This window comes from Taudactylus pleione, unplaced genomic scaffold (genome assembly GCF_031769625.1).
Source record: "Taudactylus pleione unplaced genomic scaffold, aTauple2 ptg000043l, whole genome shotgun sequence".
Classification (NCBI taxonomy): Eukaryota; Metazoa; Chordata; class Amphibia; order Anura; family Myobatrachidae; genus Taudactylus; species Taudactylus pleione.
Genome location: NW_028284445.1, coordinates 13,423,233 through 13,444,253, shown reverse-complemented (window position 1 = coordinate 13,444,253; position 21,021 = coordinate 13,423,233). Strand labels below are relative to the sequence as shown.

General features: G+C 48.6%; 1 protein-coding gene across 1 annotated transcript in view; it reads right to left on the bottom strand.

The window, feature by feature from the left end:
* Nucleotides 1-20,515, bottom strand: part of SLC7A1 (solute carrier family 7 member 1) — a 70,842-nt gene extending 50,327 nt beyond the window's left edge. Inside the window, exon 1 of the mRNA XM_088460264.1 lies at nt 20,422-20,515. The gene's annotated coding sequence lies outside the window, so the exon portion shown is untranslated. The remainder of the gene's footprint in view (nt 1-20,421) is intronic.
* Nucleotides 20,516-21,021: the final 506 nt, after the last annotated feature.

Here is a 21,021-nt window from a genome sequence, read left to right as displayed (position 1 = left end):
CCGCCCCCGGGCCAAGGCACCTCAGTTAGTTACCAAGCCATAGGCCGGAGGAGGAGAAGGAAGAGAGAGAACAAAGATCTGGACACATACAAGAATCACATTCTCACCAGAGGGAGACGGAAAACCGGTGACCAGAGCAAAGCCCATCTGCAGCACAGGTGCGACAGGGCGGGAGTCCTGTGGAACCCTATGGACTTCGTAGAAATAGAGATAACAAGGGTAAGTTCTTACCATATCTCATATTTTCTACTTCAGGGTCCATAGGGTATCCACAGGATACCTTGGGGATGTCCCAAAGCAGTATCCTTTAAGGGTGGGGACGCTCCTGTGCAGAAAGGAGAATCCGCCGCCCGAAGGAAGCATCCTGAGAGGCGAAGGTGTCAAACCTGTAATACCTCACGAAGGTATGGACAGAAGACCACGTAGCAGCCTTGCAGATCTGAACTGCCGAGGCACCACGTCGAGCTGCCCACGAAGGACCCACAGACCTAGTGGAATGAGCCTTCAGAGAAGGAGGGACCGGTAGGCCTTCATGAAGATAAGCTTCAGAAATAGCCATACGGATCCAGGCTGCCAAAGTTTGCTTTGAAGCAGGCCAACCCTTTTTACAGAAGCCATAGAGGACAACAAAGCGTCCGACTTCCTAAACAAAGAAGTGCGGTCAACATAAGTCCTTAAGGCCCGCACAACATCCAAAGAGGCCTCACCCACGGAAAGACCCGGTGAGTTAAAGGCCGGAACAACTATTTCCTCGTTAACATGAAACTGGGAAACAACTTTGGGAAGAAACTCGGGCCGAGTGCGGAGCACTGCCCTGTTCCCATGAAAAACCAAGAAAGGGGGTCTACAAGAAAGAGCCCCTAACTCAGAAACACGTCTGGCTGAAGCAACGGCCAGAAGGAAAACAGTCTTAGCTGTTAGCCATTTAATATCCACTGAGCCCAGTGGTTCAAACGGCGGTCCTTGGAGAGCCCTCAGGACCACAGCCAAATCCCAAGGCGCCACAGGTGGAACAAAGGGCGGCTGAATACGGAGAACACCTTGCATAAAGGTGCGCACATCCGGGATTGTAGCAATCCTACGGTGAAACCAGACAGATAGGGACGAAACCTGTTCCTTCAAAGAAGCAAGGCGAAGCCCATGATCTAGTCCCGCTTGCAGGAAGGCAAGAATCCGAGACAGACGAAACTCCCGCGGTGCATAACCTCTCGGTCGACACCACTGGAAGAACGTATGCCACACGCGATGGTATATCCTCGCGGAAGACGGTTTCCGAGCTCGTAACATGGTACGCACCACAGAGCTGGAAAACCCCCAGGACCTCAGCATGGCCGTCTCAACAGCCACGCCGCCAAAGACAGCCGAGTCAGGTCCGGGTGAAGACAAGGACCCTGAGACAGAAGGTCCGGTCGTAGCGGCAACCGCAGAGGACTGTCCACGGACAGACCCTGAAGGTCTGAGAACCAGTGCCGTCTGGGCCACGCGGGAGCTATCAACAGGAGCGTCCCTCCTTCCTGTTTGAATTTCCGGATTACCCGTGGAAGAAGGGAGACCGGAGGGAACAGGTATGCGAACCTGAACGTCCACCGGACGGACAGAGCATCCACCAGAGACGCCCCTTCGTCTCTTGTGCGAGACCCGTACACCGGCAACTTGTTGTTGTGCCGGGACGCCATGAGGTCGATTTCTGGAAGACCCCACCTGTCCACCAGTAGTTGAAAAACGTCCGGGTGCAGGGACCATTCCCCTGGATGAACGTCCTGGCGACTTAGAAAGTCTGCCTCCCAATTTAGCACTCCCGGGATGAAGACCGCTGATATGGCCGGAAGATTGCGCTCCGCCCAAACCAGGATCCGAGAGACCTCTACGAGAGCCGCCCGACTGCGAGTTCCTCCTTGCCTGTTTATGTAGGCCACGGTGGTAGCATTGTCCGACTGGACCTGCACCGGATGACCCTGGAGAAACCGCTGTGCCTGCAGGAGAGCATTGAAGACCGCACGGAGTTCTAAGATATTTATTGGAAGCTCCGCTTCTGTCGGTGTCCACCTGCCCTGGAACAAGTGTGGACCCAAAACTGCTCCCCAGCCCCGAAGACTGGCGTCCGTTGTCAACAGGACCCAATTTGGAACCCAGAACGGACGTCCCTTGTTGAGGTGGGTCGTCTTTAACCACCACGCAAGGGACAGGCGAACCTCCGGGGTGAGCACAATCGTCTGGAACTTCAGAGACTGAGGCAGCCCGTTCCAGTTGGACAGGATCAGGTGCTGCAGAGGTCTGGAGTGAAACTGGGCGTATTCCACCATGTCGAACACCGACACCATGGAGCCCAGTAACCTCATCGCCGAGTGTAAGGACACCCGGCGGCTGTGCAGACAACTGCGCACCCTTGACTGTAAAGCAGAGATCTTGTCCTCCGTCACGAAGATCCTTTGCTGTCCCGAGTCCAATAAGGCTCCAAGATGCAGAATCCTCCGAGACGGGATTAGAGTGGACTTCTGCCAGTTGATTAGCCAGCCGTGCCGTTGCAGCAGTGCAATGGTCAGGTCCAAGTGGTGTAACAGGAGCTCTGGAGATCCTGCCACCAATAACAGGTCGTCCAAGTACGGCAACATGCGGACTCCTTGCAGCCGCAGAGAAGCCGCCATGACCGCCATAGCGTCCTGTATGTCCAATGACACCATGTAGTCCCCAGGTTCCAGCGCCAGAATGATGGACCGTAGGGTCTCCATCCGAAACTTCGGGACCCGCAAAGACTTGTTGAGTGCTTTGAGGTTGAGAATCGGACGATATGACCCATTGGGTTTCTGTACCAAAAATAGATTTGAATAGAAACCCTGGCCCCTCTGGGAGAATGGAACAGGCACTATAACTCCAGCCTGGAGCATAGTGTGCAATACCTTCCGCAGCTCCGTAGCCTTGTTCCGGTCTGATGGTAGACCCGTGGTGAAGAATCGAGCCGGGGGTCTGTGCCGGAAGGAGAGGGCGTACCCGTGAGAGACCACCTCCAGAACCCAAGTGTCTGTCGTAGTGAACGACCAACACCGGGAGAACTGCAGCAGGCGGCCTCCCACCCTGGGATCCCCCAAGGGGAGACCCGGACCGTCAGGCCGCAGGCTTGTCATCTGGCTTGGGGGCCGGACGTCTGGTACTCCATGCCTGTTTCCGGGGCTTGACCGATTTCTTAGGGCCAGCCTGTCGAGGAAACGACTGTGGTTTGGGCCTGCCCTGGGCCCTAGATGACCGAAAGGACGATGGTCCAGAACCAGAAGGAGCAGCGGCCGACGGGAGACAAGCAGATTTGGCTGCCGCCAGCGTGGCCACAATCTTATCCAGATCCGGACCGAAGAGAACTTCTCCGGTAAACGGCAACGCTTCCAGACCTTTCTTGGATCTGCGTCCGCCTTCCAGGATCGCAGCCACAAGGTGCGACGAGCAGCTACCGCTGCTGAAGAAATTCTAGACACCAGAGTACTAATGTCTAGAGCCGCCTCGTTGATGTAGGTGGCCGAATCACGGAGATTGCCAATCAACTCCGCCTGTTCGGCCGGACAGTCGGATTCAAAAGAAGCCTCTAATGAATCCGCCCAGCGCTCCATCGCTCTGGCAACCCAGCAAATGGCCATAGCCGGCCGTGCTGCCCCCCCCTGCAAGGGAATAAGCAGACTTCAGGCAGATTTCTACCTTGCGGTCCGTAGCATCCTTAAGGGAGGACATGGATGGCATCGGCAATGTGGCACTACGGACAAGACGGGTCACGTGAGAATCCACCTGTGGAGGGGATTCACACTTAGCAAAATAATTATCCGCGAACGGATAAGCCACCGCCAGGCGTCTCTGCGGCTGGTATCTTTTGCCAGGTTGTTTCCACGCCTCCTCTAAATGGTCCACCAACTGACCCGAAAGAGGAAAGACTGTGGCATCGCCCTTCACATCTTTGAAAAAGGCATACTTAGACTTAGCCGCTGGGGGAACTTCGTCCTCAATCACCAAGGCTGTGCGGACCGCCCGAATAAGTCCAGGAATATATACTTTGGACTTAGCATCAGCGTCCTTAGTATGGAAAGGTTCCTGATCGTAAGGATCCAGAATCTCCCCATCATCAGACGTCCCTTCGTCATCCTCATAAGGAGCGGACAGAGACGCCACCGGCCTTTTATGAGGCCGCATCACAGACTCCCCTTGCAACACATCCGACAAGTGCTGTACAGAACTCGTCAGGGAGTTAACCCACGCTGGCTCCTGAGAACCCGGGAGCGGGGAAATAGGGAGACTGTGGGGTACCACCAATTGTCGTGGGAACCCCTGCATGGGTGACGACACCACAGACTGCTGGGACAAACCCATCGGAGTAAACGCGGGCTGCGGAGCTAACTGGCCCACTAAAGCTGTTAACGCCTGAGCGAAACAAGCCCAGGGCGGCTCCTGTACCGGTGCTGTAACCGTAATAGGCCGCGCCATGGACAAACACTGCCGGCAAAGGCCCTCCGCGCTACCCTCCCCCTCCGCTAACGGTACTTTGCACGTGGTACACTGTAGCCGGAGGGGAAAATCACTTTCAGACATGATGGCACCACGTATGTGACCTCTCTCACCAATTAAGTATTAAATAGGCGAGAGACCACCCTGCAGCACCGCACCGCAAGGGCTTTAGCAGAAAGAACAGGGACAGTAATAAAGCTGACCGTTTAGAGAAGAAAAGTTACAGGCAGCGCTAGCACAGTCACATACAATGCACAGAAATAACAATTCCTGCACTAACAGCGCTGATCACTCAACTACACAGACACAGGGCCTGGTAGGACACAGCGCTGCATACACAGACCTGAGCCACAGCGGAGGAGAGGTATGCGGGGGGACCCAGACCACGATGCTTCCGTCCAGCGCTTCCAGCAGCGTTCACCATGCGTTGCAGAGAAGATGGCCGCCGAGGAGCAGAGAGAAGCTGGCCTGGGGGAGGAGCGCTGACACAGGACCAGTCAGCACAGTGCAGAGAGGGCTGTGTGCAGCGGGGGAGGCGCCGGCTGTGAGACAGGGAAGGCGCGCTCCCCTGGCATGCATTTAACCCCTGGGACGCCGCAGCGCTACCGCTCTGCTGCGGTCCGCTGTCCCAGGGGGTAGTGGAAGCGCAGGTTGGTCGCCTGGCTCCACGCTGCAGCCAGTCCCCAGGGAGCCCCCTGCCTGGGGACTTAGGACCATGTGATCAGCGGGGACCCACCGCGGGACCCCACTGCTTACCTCTGTCCCCCTTGAATCCGGCCATGGTCCGGAGCATCTGGGGTCACCGCTAGCTGTGACCCCAGACGCCCACCAGCATCCCCGGATCAGTACCGGCGTTCTGGTACCGGCGGGGTGTAGGGAAGACAGCATGGACGTCAGGACTGACTGTCCATGCTGTTCATCCAGATGTGCAGCCACAGCTGCATGAAGAAAAAGCTTCAGGGGCTCTTCTAGCCCCCACTCCAACAGGTGCACCCGACTCCGGCCGGGCACCAAACTAAACTGAGGTGCCTTGGCCCGGGGGCGGGGTATAGGAGGGGGACCTAGTGCATCCTGGGAGGCTGAAAGCTTAACTCTTTGGTGCCCTGCGACTGACGTCACACCTATACCCCAAGGTATCCTGTGGAACCCTATGGACCCTGAAGTAGAAATTGTATTTTCTGAGGTTATAGTCAGTATAACATTACCACTTAAAGCAATACCGACAACTTACTAAACGGTGGCAGGGGAGCCACCACACCTCAAGGATTGCTACTTACGACACTCTATTATGTAGAATTTATACAATATTCTTGTACATAACTTTCTTGTTCACTTATTTATGTACTTTGTAAGGCGCTGCGGAACACTTGTGGCAGCATATACATAACAACAACAATAATAGCAATAATCTGGATAGTTGCAACAACTAAAACCGCAGTTTAATAAAGTAAAAAGCTGCACTGCCGCTAGTAAACATTGTAGTCTCTTATCCTCCCCCCCCCCTCCAGCTGGGGCTCCAGGGGTTGCTACCATCAGTTATTTTTATAGGTGTTACATGTAGAATAGCTGTTGCATTAACGTTTAATGCAATGCGTCGGCACTTGCAGATTCTTGCCACAGCTTTACTTTGTTATAAGCATTATTCCAGTCTAAAAGAGGGATTTCAAGCACCTGTTTGTCCCCCCTTCTCTTTGCCCACCCACGCACACCTCCCACACACAGCTAAATATATGCTCAATGTTCTTTTAGAACAGCAGCAGTTAAAAAAATTTATAAAAAACCATTTCCCCACCCTATTTGCTGCTAATGGACTTTTTGGTTCCCTTGCATGGCAAGTAAGTTGCACAGGATTAGGGGAGGAAAACAAACAAAAATTAACCAAAATTCTACAATTATGTAACACCTGCCAGCTTGGGAAATGCACTGCAATAAGAAAATAGAAACACTAGCAAGACATAGAAATCCAGCTATGCTACAACATGATTCACCTACTAAACTATTATCTAGTCTGAAGAGTACATCAACGTATCTTACAATTTGATTAGTTCCACAGGACAATTTTTGTTTTGAGATTGATTAAAAATCTGTACAATTTGTTTGCATGGTGTTTCAATAAATATTTCTTAAAAAACAAAAATATATATGACCAACATGTTTTCTATGCTTAGTGGTTTATGTTGCAGATTACACTGTGACAGTGGTGTAGACAGTGCTGCACATGTCGTCACTTACACTGTATAACGAAGGCTAATCGTAGCTTAACCTGCTCTATCTGCCATCTATATTTAGTGCTGACACTACAGACTACATCCCAGAGAAGCACATCATGTAAACAGATAAACATACAACCTGAATCAGCACCATTAAAAAATGCTCACGTTTTGTCATTTTTAGTAATTCTACACACAAAAAGGTTTTTCACTTTTATATGTTTAACGAGAAAAAAAATGGCCAGCAGGTCTTGCATCAAGTACATATACACCAGATTACACTGAGGCTCTAGGCTAAGCAAATAACCCCCTCGTGGCACATCAGGGTCCCTATGGAAAGCATATTTTTATTATTATTAGTAAGTTGCGTTTTATTCACACCGATAAAAACTGCAATAAGCGGCAAAACTACATTACTAATATACACTGGAGTTTGCGGTACCTGTACATCCGTGTTTAGATACTAGCGGCCGCTGCTATTCTTCCCTTGTTCACTTATTCTTTTACAAAAAGTTGCAACCTGGTACACTGTGAGCAGCTTAGCATGCAGCTACGACACGGGTAAAACGCGGTGTTTAGTGAAATGTTGTGCTACGCGTATAGTCGTATAGTGTAAAGACGCTAGGTATAAGAGGACACATCTGTGTATACCACATACACACGTCTAATAATATATGCAAAGAAAAAAATTATAATTTTTTATATTATATATACACACACGTAGTTACAATGGCCCTCATTCAGACCCACGCGAGCGGCTGTCCGCTCGCAAGTGGGTCGATGGTCTGCACTGCGCATTCGCACGACGGAGGGAACTAGTGATGTCAGTGGGAGTGATTTTGGCTCTGATAGAGCCAAAATCACTCCTGGCCTTGCGGTTGAGAAACTCAACCGCAGGCTTCTGCTCGCAGTTTCGATGGTCGCGATGGCCAAGACCATCGCGACCATCATCCTGCACGCTCGTATATGCTGTGGGTGGTGACCCACAGCTATACGAGCGTCCAGGAGGACGCTCCATATTTATGGAGGTGGGCCCTGATTCAGAGCGAGCGCTCTGGTCAGAGCGTCCGGCTCTGAATCAGGGCCATAGATGGTTACGATATAGTACATTCCATTGTACTACTACGCACAATCATTCTGGGCTGTTAGTATTGTGAGCCAATACATCACTAAAAAAAGACATGTATATAGTTCAGGGCTAGACAATGCAACACACTGGAAGATCTCCTCCTTTTGAAACAAGTTATTGTTGGGTCCTAACAGACCTGCACAAGCATGAATATGAATGTAGCCATTAAAATAAGCAGTTATCTGTTCAGAAGATGGTAAGATGAACAACACTGGGAAAATGCTGAAAGGGGCCAGGTAACAGGAGGAGACAAGATGATGTAAAATAAATAGTACCATGCTTTCTAATTAGTCATTTCTTTTGTTTACCCTAAGGGGCATATTTACCAAAAACCACATTTAAAATGTGGCTGTGGTGTGAAAATATCACCCAAACTCGCAAGGTAAATTGACACTCACATGTAACAATGTTGGGGAGCTGGGACAAAGCTTCTGAAATAAACCTGTGCCAGCATAGGGCTGAAAGCAAAGTGATAGTGGGTTATCACTTACTTCCCGATTTGGACCCAGCGAGCATACTGCACATACGTGGCTGTCCAGCTGTCAAGCATCAGTGAGGGTTGATGGGGAGGAAACAGTATAATTAACCGACGGACCCCTGGCCGGCGTTTCAAACCCCAACAGCGGCTGCCCGAACAGGATGAAAATCCTGATCGTCCCCAGGTTAAGTATTCACTAACCTATTCCCCCACCCTAACCCTCCTTTAGGGTGCCTAACCCTAACCTTCCCCCCAGTGCCTAACCCTAATCCCCCCTACAAGTGCCTAACCCTACCCCTCCCCCCTTCCCCGCTGCCTAAACCTAAGTCCCCCTGGGGGGTGCCTAACCCTAACCCTCCCTCCCCCTAGCCTAACCTCCCGAGGGGTGCCAAACCCTAAGTCCCCCCCGGGAGCCCTAAACCTAAACTCCCCCCCCCCCCGCCGCGGCTATTGGCAGCGGCGACCGGCATCACTTCAAACGGGATGCCGGTGTCGGTAAAATGACAGGCGTGTAGATGTAGATGCCGGTCATTTAACCCTCGCCGGGATTAAGCAGTCGGGAAGCCGGCTGTCGGGATTAGGTCCGCTGGCTTCCCGACTGCATACCGATGGGGAAGGGTGTTGTATAGATCGACAGGAAATAGATCGACAATGTATAGGTCAACACACATATGGTCGACAATTACATTTGTATTTTAAGCCTATGCCTCCCCCCCCAGTGCCTATCCCTCCCCCAAGTGCCATAAACCTAAACATAGCCTAACCAACCCTTCCAGCAGCATAACCCTAAAAATGACAAAAAAACAAATAAAAAAAGCATGTGTAGACCATTGGTGTGTCGACCATTTGAACGGTCAACCTGCCATCTGGATACTGATGGGGAAGGATACCTCACAAGTTAGAAAATATGAAACAGTAACCCATAGGCTACTATAAGCTAACACTATCTAGTTAAGTAATGTACTCAGGAAGCCGGCGGTCAAAATGGCGACTGCCGGCTTCCCGATAGTGAAATCCCGGCATGGGACTAATGATAGGCATCTAAATACCTTCGCCCTTCATTAGCCCCATGCCCGGCATACTGAATATAGTAAAGATGTGCGTCGGGAGGTGATAGCCGCAAGGGGTGGGGGGCGGGTTAGGTTTAGGGACTCCGGAGTAGGCACCCCCCCGGGAGGATTACTGTCAGGCTAGGGGAAGGGGGGGGTTTAGCATCAGGCACCCCTGGGGGAGGTTAGGTTTAGGCACCCACAGGAGGGTTAGGCACCCCTGGGGGAATATTAGGGTTGGGCACTAGGGGGGTGGGGAGAGGTTAGGGTTAGGCACCCCTAAGGGAGGGTTAGTGGTGGGCAGGTTGGGGGGGGGGTAAAGGGTTAGGGATCTTACTTACCTCAGTCGGAATCTTCATGTGCCGGCCCTCCAGCGTCAGTGTTTCATCCGACCGGCTTCTGTCTGGCGCTAATTCATACCGATTCCTCTGGTTAGCTGCCAGGGCCAAGTTCCTGAATGTGTAGCCAAATTTCACAAAGGATAGCAGTCCTATGGGGGCTATTTATGCGGTCTGAAATAGAGGGACTGCGGAGGATCTCGGAGATCAAATCCAATGGTGGCTGGACTGAGCATGAAGTGGAGTGGGGGGTGCCACGGAATGGTGGTCCAAGACCAAATTAAATTATTTATGGTCAATGTGATTGGCAGCCGACAGCACTAGTTTTGCCAATCATAAAATATGTGGACAAACAGGAAGCTCAACCCTGTCCACCACCATATAACCAGGACTAAGGGTGACGTACAAGTTACTTCATTTAATATCTTTGCTGAATTTCTCAATACGAAACTTTTGGCCTAGGGGTGCCTTTAGAAAAATGTAGATCATCTAGGTTGCCGTGATTCAAGAAAGATTGGGAACCACTGGGTTAGTCCCTTTTATAGCACTACTGGGGTGGTGTCAGTCACTGAGAGCAAATAACTATTATACATGTTTTAGGATAAATGTATCTTCTATAGATAAAATTAGATACTTAAATGCAACACACATTACACCTGTGTTAAGATCATTTCACAAGCTATAGCTTGGTCAGACATTTGTTACATGGTTAGAAGAACGCTCTTTTATACAGGACTATAAAAAAAAAAAAAGAATGGATCCGGTATCAACACAACTGTGACTGCACCATGTTTTGTGTAAATTAGATTTCAATGCACGCGGCTATCTGTAGGTTTAATTAATTGACAATCCTAATTCTGGTACGGTATGGTCACCATCTCATGTCAGAATCTGCATAGAAGGCACATGGGACATGAATAAAATACTCAGCAAATGACGTTGAGAAGCGCTGTAGGCGGGACATATTTTGTACAAGACAATGGGGGAATGGGGGGAGGGGGTTGGAGGATTTATCGTCAGCATTCACTATTAAATATACATGTCTAGAAAAGTTCATGAACGTTTGTTGGGTAATCTCCATACGGGTGAATTATCTTGATGTTAGAACAAAGTCAGGTGTGCTCAGTTAAGCAAGATACTGGCCAAGATTCTCCGTATCCCGAATGGAAGGCACAAGTCTTCCAGGAGCTAGTTTAAGTTTTTGGGAGCTCCAGGGCATCTAGTTTGTATGCATCAATGCTTGGAGATAGATGAAATTGTGAGAGATAAAGTACTAACCAATCAGCTTCTAACTTACATTTTACAGGCTGTGTGTACAAAATTCGAACGGTTGGTACTTTATCTTTCACAATTTATTCTCTCACCAAGCTTTGATAAATACCCCCGCCCCCCCAGTTTGTGGCAGTTCCTGCCGACACAATTGCCTGCAGTCAGATTCAGTCATGTCAGCCTCCTACAGTGACCCCCACGATGTGAGGGTCCACCCCCCAGCCCTGTCCATAAACTGGCCTGGGTGCTACCGGTTTGTATCTCAAGCATGGATGATTTAGAGGAACCAAACAATGGGCCTTATTTATCACGGATCGCAACTGCAACAGCGTATACAGATCGGCTTATGGTGTGTACCGCAATCACCTATGCAGATACAAAGCCATCACAGACTGAGGGACGAGACATCAGCATTTGGGGGTGGCGACGGGGGGAGTGGTCGGAGAAACGCAGATGTGCTTGTCCGTTTGAACGGCGTCGCATGGATGAGCATAAATTAGCCACTGCAAAGGCATACGCAGCTTGAGCACTTACTGTGTGCAACGAGGTTAGTAATTTCTGAGTAAAAGCAGACCTGTTGTAATTGTCCATGAGGGGCCGATGTTACTCCATGTTTCCGTTGTATACGCAGGACTGCGAGGTATTACGGAAACGCAATACTGTAGCGGTAGTAGGCGTCTCCATGCTGGCTGTGCAATGTGGCAATTTATTTTATTTTTATTTATTACCAGTTATTTATATAGTGCACACATATTCCGCAGCGCTTTACAGAGAATATATTACCATTCACATCAATTCCTGCTTACAATCTATATTCCCTACCACATGCTCTCAAACATACACACTATGGTCAATTTTGTGGGGACCCAATTAGCCTACCAGTATATTTTTGGAGTGTGGGAGGAAACCGGAGTACCCGGAGGAAACCCACGCAAGCACCGGAAGAATATACAAACTCCACACAGTTAGGGCCATAGTGGGAATCAAACCCATGACCTCAGTGCTGCGAGGCAGTAACGCTAACCATTACACCATCTGTACTATAGGAAATTCCATGTGAGTGGTACATCAGAGAGACCGTTTAACCATTACACTGCATATACTGTGCACCAATGACATTTCCCAGATGTCTATTAAATAGTAGTTGCTTAAATGTCTAGGATCACAAACCTGCAAACATTGTGGTGTATACAGTGAAAACCGTTGAGTACTGAAGCTTTATGTTTATAGTAAACTAATCTCCTCCAAGGTGAATGACAACAAATTCCACATTAACGGGCACACAGAGGACTAGTGCTAACAGCCATATGTGGTATATAGGTACACCAAAAAGCATCAAAGTACCATGTAAGGTCAACTACTGTATAACGTCTGAGATAATAAAAGGTAATGCGAACAAATGCCTTATTAATAAATCTATTGGCAGAACCCTATCACATGCATAGTTCTTGCAATGTGGGAAAGTTAAGCTCTGAGAATAATGCAGGACAGCCAAACATAGGATGGCTGCCAGTCAGTGATTGTAATGTGCGTAGAACGTAGTGATAACATGTACGGCATAGAAGCATGCTTTTATCAATATACTTGTATATACACAGGTCATTACAAGCTTAACCATTCATGACATATAATGACAAGCAGTCACACTGTCCTGAGCAAGATTACATGCATGGAATTCCTATATTTCACAGTCCCTGTCACAATCAACGTGTGACCCCGCCACCTTGCAATTACCAACACCCCATAAAAGCAGGCAGGAAATGTGCAGTATTGGCCTATAATAATCCTCAGGATTGTGCACAACACATTGCAGCTACAAGTCCCCAATAACTGAATTGCCCTTTCCTCCATGGTTAGACGACTAGTAATTTAGCGGACATCAGCGAGAAGTAGGCTCCTGCAAGCAGGGCCCTCTCTCCTCATGTATTTATGCAGGTTGTAATTATTTATCTATGCTCTATCTAAACTCTTACAGTGCCTTAGAAATAAAAACAATAAAAGCTGGCGTTTTTAGCGGGTTGGGTATGGGAGCCCGGCACTCAGGATGCCGGCTGTCAAAAGACCAACGGCGGCACCTAGCTGCTGAGAATCCCGATAGGGGATACGGAAGTAAGCTAACCCTCCCCCCTTTACCCTCTAACCCTCCTTTTCTGCACCGCAACCCTCTCCACCCCGTGCCCTAACCCTCCCGGTTAGTGCCTAAACCTAACCCCCCTGCCTGGAGCCAAACCCTAGCCTCCCTCCTTCCACAACCTAAACCTAACCCCCCCCCCCCCCAGCAGCTAACAGCTAAGTGTGCCCGCTATACTTATGATTGGGATCCCGGCGTCGGCTTTGCGGCGCCGATCTTCTGTTCGCGGTTCAGGATGCTGGCGCCGGGATTTCATCAGCAGTGATCGCGGTGAGTGACAAAATGTGGGTCCCAGGGACCCACCACTTTAAAAAAATTGGGTCCTACCTGACCATTTCTGGGTGTCATCATAATTTATGCTTTAGTGCTCCCCATATGCCTCTCAGACCTCCCCACATGCCCCTAAAATGCCCATCTGATACCCCCAACAGCATCAGATATCCCCACAAGCCCCTTAAATGCATGTTTTAATGCCTCCACGATTTTTCAGGTAATATGACTTGTCTGTTCACAAAACCCATAGTGAATAAGTAGGCTTACCATATCATCACTTTAAACTGGGACACTAACTAATGGATTACACAGGTTCTGTGGCTCATTAAAACCAGGTGAAATCCAGGCATGAAGTCAGCCAGTCACAGAACCTTTGTAATTAATTCATGTGACCCGTTTTAAAGCGATAGTATAGTTAGCCTATTAATAACGCTTTAGGTAATAGGCATATTTATCAAAGGATAAATGCCTGGTCTTTACACATTAATGCCCTTTACACATTATGCCACACAGCAATCCCCAGCCTTTACACATTATGCCACACATTAATGCCCTTTAGTCCCCTATGCATTGCCCCCGGTAGTAGTCCCCCTATGCATTGCCCCCGGTAGTAGTCCCCCTATGCATTGCCCCCGGTAGTAGTCCCCCTATGCAGTGCCCCCGGTAGTAGTCCCCCATATGCCTCTCAGACCCCCTATGCAGTGGAGGTAGCTGCCCCCCAAATAGGAGTGACCTGGGCATTAGGCCTAGGTCACTAAAGGGAAAATTGGTGGGTCAACAACTGGGGACCCACCTATTTGCCCTTTAGTGACCTGGGCCTAATACCCAGGTCACACACCTATTTGGGGGGAGGCAGATACCTTCAATTGGGCCTAATGCCCCCTATGTAGCCCGGGCCTTGTCCCCGCCTACATACCCACAGGCCTATTGCCTGCATTTATGCCACGGGCCTAGTGCCCGACAACCCTGTTGGTCTAGGGAGGAGTAAATAACGGAGGCCCAAGGCCACCTACCCGCACGGTGGAATAGACTGCGGGGGGGGGGGAGCTTCGTTAGCTCTTTTACTTTCCACCCTCGCAGTCCTCTCCGGTCCTCAGCTTCAGTCTTCTGCCGCTGGCCCGTCCTGGCCAGCAGCGCCGCCTCTTCCTTCTTGATCACACCATCTTCTGGCCTCTTACGCGGCCGCCGGAACTGTTGTCACGCCGCTCTTCACTCCTCCCCTCCGCGACAGACTGAACGTTCCCGCTCAGCAGTGTCTATTCAAGACGCCGTGACCGGGTGTGGCTATGACGCGATGAGCGGCTGATTGGCTCGTCGTGTCTGCCTCCTATTGGCTGCTGGACCGCGAACCAAAAGCTTGCGGCCAGTGCCAAACCACCGCTGCCGCTACTTGGCTTCCGGGCAGCAAGCTCCACTCAGCTCGCGCCTGGAGCCAAGCTTCTCCCGCCGACACTGGTGGTAGGGACCAGGCGGTCCCTTCACCAGGTAGCCACCGCAGTGGCTTACACGGCCCTGGGAACAAACACTGTCCCAGCGCCGGGCATGGACGCTGTGCCGATGCGGGGATCAGACACTTGATCCCAGCACGGCTTTCCACAGCAGCAGCCAATGAGAGTCTGACTCTCACTGGCTGCTCTAACAGACAGCGTTATGTCCGTCTCTGCAGGGGGACGCGCTGTGCTGCAGCCAGCTGTCAGGGATTGGCCACAGCACAGCGCGTCCCCGGGGACTTTAAAAAAAAAAAAGTGAGCCCCCAGTGCCCGATATTGGGTAAAATACGCACTATAGCGCGTATTTGCGAACACTGGGTGGTAGCTAATGTAACTACATCCCATTTTTAGCACTGCCTACTTCTCCTGGTTTATTTACTTATATTCTTTAGATGTTCAACACTACTCTATTGTTGGCATTAAATATATAACTGCATATAATTAGCATCTCATTCTATATTAAGGTTGAATATTTTATATGTACACTCATAGGGGTAGATGTACTATGCCTTGAAAAGAGATAAAGTGGAGAGAGATAAAGCACCAACCAATCAGCTCCTAACTCATTTTTCAAACACTGCCTGGAAAATGACAGTTAGGAGCAGATTGGTTGGTGCTTTATCTCTCTTCACGGCATAGTACATCTACCCCATAGTAACATAATTTGGGGATTCTGATATTTCCTTCTATATTGACAAAAATCCCAGGCCCTAAAAGTGAAGCACCCCATAGCATTATATTCTTGCCACCATGATTTGCGGTAGGGAAGGTGTACTCAGGTTGTGCAGTATTAGGCTAGCACCAAACAAATTCAATTTTAGTCTCAGCAAATCATAGAAATTTCCTCTACTTACATTAGTCTGTGGGCCTTCAACACGCTTTCTGGGAAATCCTGAGATTCTGCTATGAAATGCAGAATTATTACGTGCCCAGGCCATGCAATGGATTGTTTTTCTATCTCTGCCATGGAGCACATTAATGCCATCAAAGCTGCCAAAGTCATTGGTGGCCTCCCTAACAGGTGCCCTTCTCACACAGGTACTTACTTTTTAAAGGACAACCTGTTCTTGAAAAATATATCTTAAAAAAAATTAATGTTGTGCCATATTTTTTATCCATTATCAATTTCTTTAACTCTGTAGCATATGTTTTTGTTTTTTAATCTTCTACACTTTCTTTGATTGGGCATTTTTAATATTATTTTGCTTTGAATGTTCTTTGATCATCATGATGAAGCTGTCCACTGGAAATACATTATGGTATTTTATCTGAAATATTCTATTTATTTTGAAACACTGTTTATTTTCCACCCCAAGCTCCAGGTGAGGTGCCTACTTGTATTGAAAGTTGGTAGAGATATAATTATGCAAATTGCATCATCATATACCTTAGCTCACCCAGCTGATGATACAATTGGCATCATAAATGGGCCCGATGAGATCATTTGCTTTATTGTCAAGGGGGGCGCTGCCATTAGGCAGCTGCCTTGGGGGCCAGCCCCTAGCGAGAGCTGTTTAGTCTGTTTAATACTAAAATGAAGGCTGTCTCTGAAAGACATTCTGATCCCTCATCATTTACATGATCCTGGCACCGCGGTGGCCGTGGATGCCTTCAACAGCAGCTGCCACTAGTCCCCTGGTCTCTCAGCTAGCCACAGCAGCAGGACTATGTGACGTGTCCTGTGTTATCACTGTGTAGCTAGCCTGGCTCAGAGTCCCGACTCTATCATCGCCTCTCCTTCACCGTCAGCTCCCTAACAGATATGTGGAGGATAGGTAAGAGGGCGGGGTCTCATGGGTGTGGGCATGGCCTTGTGGGTGGGAGCGGGGCCTTGAGGCCCGAACCCCCGTTTTTTGTCACACCGGGGGTGCAAGCTGCCCCCAGGGACAAGCCTGTGTGAAGTGCTGGCTCCCTCACGTAATGCAGCACCCGGCTCCTGTCACTGAGGGGGAGCCAGCACTTTGGTGTCACCCCTCCGCTGGCGACACCCAGGTGCGGCCCGCACCCCCCTTGTGGCGCCATTGAGTGGGCGTCTTTATGTTGGCCTACGACGGCATTGCGATTGTAGTCATTAGCATATTTTCGCAATAGACCTGCGTGCATAATCGCAGTTGCGATACGTAATAAATGAGGTCCAGTGTGTTGTATAGTGTTCTGATTATAATGCATTTACATGAAAATGGGTTTATATTACTTAATGACATTTGCCGATATGTGTGTTTATGAGAGTTTGTTCTGAAGCCATAACTCAATGCCATCAATGCTGAGCCCAGAGGGACCTTTATGCACCACTAACGCTGCGCATCTCACTGATTATAAAATGTAGACAGTATTTTTGGCTGCAAGTTAACTTTTCACAGCCGCGTGCCTGGCTTGTGATTGTGAGCAACTAGGAGGCCGGGACAGGAGTGGGTGCATGTGTGAGGGGTTGAGCGGTACTGGGAGAGCAATGCGCGGTATTGTGTAGCTCTAGGGCTCTTAAGGTGCGTACACACTAGACGATATTTTCCACATTTCGCCCCCGATTTCGACGCATCGGAACGACAAATTATGTAAAACATGTCCAAATCGTGAGCGTCCACTCATGATCACGATGCACGCACCCCTGGGTAGTACATCGCATCTTCAGATCTTGCCTACTGCAGGCAAGATTTGCCAATCACATACAGGATTTTGTGCAATAGATAGATTTTGTGCACGATCTTTAGTCAGATTGGACACTTTTAGCACCATATCGTGCCGGGAGTGCCGGGGAGAGTTCAAGGGAAATCGCTCATGATATCGCATCGTGAGCACATCGTCTAGTGTGTACGCACCTTTACAAACCTTGCACCGGCCCTGTTTATTGTATGTCTAGCCCAAACAAAGAAAGCTCTCACTGCACTTGTGCTAGACCAGGGGTTCCCAATCACGATCCTCAAGGCACACTAAGGCTTGGTACACACTGTACAATGTATACCAGGCCAAAATATCGAACTTTGGGTACACATCAGAGAGATGTTATAAACGACTAAATGATCACTCGTTCAGACCTTCAATAATATGAATGGGGCCGCGTGCGATATCATGTTTGATATGCAGCACATCAAACCTGACGTAGCATGCGACCACGGGAGTCCACATATCGTGCATACACACTGCATGATATGCACGATTAGTCGTTAAGATTTGGCCACATCGACAGTGTGCACCCGGCTTAACAGCCCAGGTTTTAAGGATAGCCATACTTAAGCTAAAGTGTGTTAATTAGTACCTTAGTTATTTTGATTTAACCATCTGTGCTCAAGCATGGATATCACTACAACCTGGACTGTTAGTGTGCCTTGACTACCGAGGTTGGGAAACACTGTGCTTGACTGACACAGTAGCAGATTAAATAAAATAGTTACTAGGAAGAGCCATCGGTGAATTCACCATCGATGATTAACAACGATGGCACATAATCAGTGAACATCCCTGCAGAGGTTGGCAAAAATCGATATCTGATCACTGAAGAAGGTGGGTCTTAGTGGTGTGCCAAGTTCCGTGACCCTGGCACCAATGGGGGGGGTGCGGAATTGATGCCTCAAAGCCATCAGATCTCCACCGATCGCAAAACATTGATGACTGATAACCATTGATGGTCATCCACAATAGATACACAAATAAAATATTGCCAGTATGCATTCCACAGTGTGTGCTGACAAGTAGTAAAAAGTACTATATAACTCCCTATTAATACCATAATGTATGATAATAAAAATGTAAGCTAATACCAACAGGGCTGCTGCTATATACTTTTTTTTTTATAGGAATTTGAAATACAAATATGATGCACACTCCATGAAATAAGCCATAGTATTTCACTTAGCAACATCACACTGCCCTCTAATTGTAAACTCTGCTGTCTCATGTACCATGTACGATAACATGCTTAATCGCCACAAACTATAGTATTACACACAACTTCTCATGCAAAGCACTTATAGTAATATCACACATAACTTCCTCATGCAGAGCACTTACCCGCCAACATAGTACAGAAATATACACAGAGTATTATAGATGAAGGAGGAAGAGGAGATGCAATAAGGGGCACACACAGCACAGTCAGTGAGGGACAGTACTAGTGATGTCAGCAGGGCTTAATGCATTACTTATCTGCCATTTTACAATATTAACTTAATTATTCTCACTGTACAGGAACATGGGATAATTTCTGCAGCCCAACACGGTCCCTTTGGTGCCGACATATCTAATAATATATACAAATACACGTCACTTGTGCACAAGGCAGCTGATAGAGGGTGTGGGTAAACGCCAGAAACATAGTAAATGTATTGAAAAAAATCTGGAAATCATACTAAGGGCCATATCCAATTAGCTGCGATTTGGCAAAAAGTTTACACTTGTGCAAACTTTTCACCAAAAATGTGTATCGTGCCATCCTATTAGCTGCGGCTTTTCGCACATGTGAATTTTGCGCAACTAAAAGCAGAAAATAGTTTTTGCCAAAAAATTAACAAAACCCCTAATTTGGGCTAAAAATGTGGGGGCTGGGTTCAGAACCCTTGTGCTCGCCTGTCATCCTTAGGGTCAGTTATGTGGTGGTGGACAGGTTTGCACTTCTGTTTGTCCACATATTTACATTACATAGACCATAAATAATTTGATTTGGTGCTGGAGCAGCTTCAACCTGAGGCACCCCTGGGTGCCGTGGCGCAGTGTTTGGGAACCACTGGTCTATAGTGAGTCAGACTGTAGGCGCTACAGATATAGTGTGAGTGAGGCAGAGGTGTGTGTTTGAGAATATATATATATATATATATATATATATATATATATAGTGAAGCATTCCTGTAGTATATATATTATATAGTGAGTAAGGCAGCTCTGTAGTGTGTGTGTGTGTGTGTGATATATATATATATATTAGTGAGGCAGTCCTGTAGTATGTGTGTGTATATATATATATATATATATATATATATATATATATATAATATAGTAAGGCAGCACTGTAGTGTGTATATATATATATAATATAGTAAGGCAGCACTGTAGTGTGTGTGCGTATATATATATATATATAATATAGTGAGTAAGGCAGCCCTGGCCATGTAGATTTGGTAGGCTGCCTGAGTGGGCGGGGCCTGTGGGACTATTGCATCATGCCATATGGTACAGGGGGAAATGAAGCCGGAATACCGCGAATATTATTATTTCACCGCTCAGAGCTCTATACTATACGCCGGGCGGTTATATGTTACTACAGCGAACCTACATAATTATCATTAGCAGTAATGATACATAGCCGGTACACTGTACTATCAGCACTATTAGAATACACACAAATATATAACACCACAGTATTCCCTCATTGTTGGTGCTGCCAGAAGAAGCCTCCATCACCGTGCCCGCTCCCTGCACAGGCATGATGCGAGTCTCCGCTGTGCTCGGCCATGTGCTCCCGGCCGGCTGCACTGACTGATACAATGTAAATGTCACCGGGACACCTGAGCGTTCTATGATGACACTGGATGAGGATGGAACGCACAGGCCGTTGACACAATGTAGCGGGGAGGAGAGTACTCACCACGCGGGATGCTGGGGTGGGTGAGGAGGTCTCCCGGTTCTCTAACTGACACACACAAAGTCGGTACTGGCAGTCTGGGTAGAGGCAGCAGCGTGCTGGGATGATGTTGCCGGCGCCGCCTCTCTCCTGAGTCCCGCCCTCCTTGTCAGTAATGTACGTTACATCAGCCAGTGTCAGTCTCTCGTTATGGACATTGGTGAGCTTGGCTTACAGTAGGACGGACGGCTGTGCTACAGTAACACACAGGAGCCAGGGAGAGGAAGGGTTAATGAACAGCCACCCCTCACTGTCGGGTGTACAGGGTTCTATGGATACTAAACATACAATAAATTACCCCTCGGCCAAGGCCTGACTATATACATCCTGGCCCGAGGGTGTAAGGAGGACACATAGACTTTGGGGACTGTTCACTAATGGTGCATAGACAACGATCAGATAGCGTTGTCTGATCGTCCTACATGTGCTGGATGATCGTTATCGAACATCCAGCACATGCACCAACCCCTCAACTACTATAACGGGTCCCTACAGTGACCAGGTTGGCCTGCATGCATGGGCAATGGTCGATATCGACCATCTGTGCCCGCGCATCGACCATCA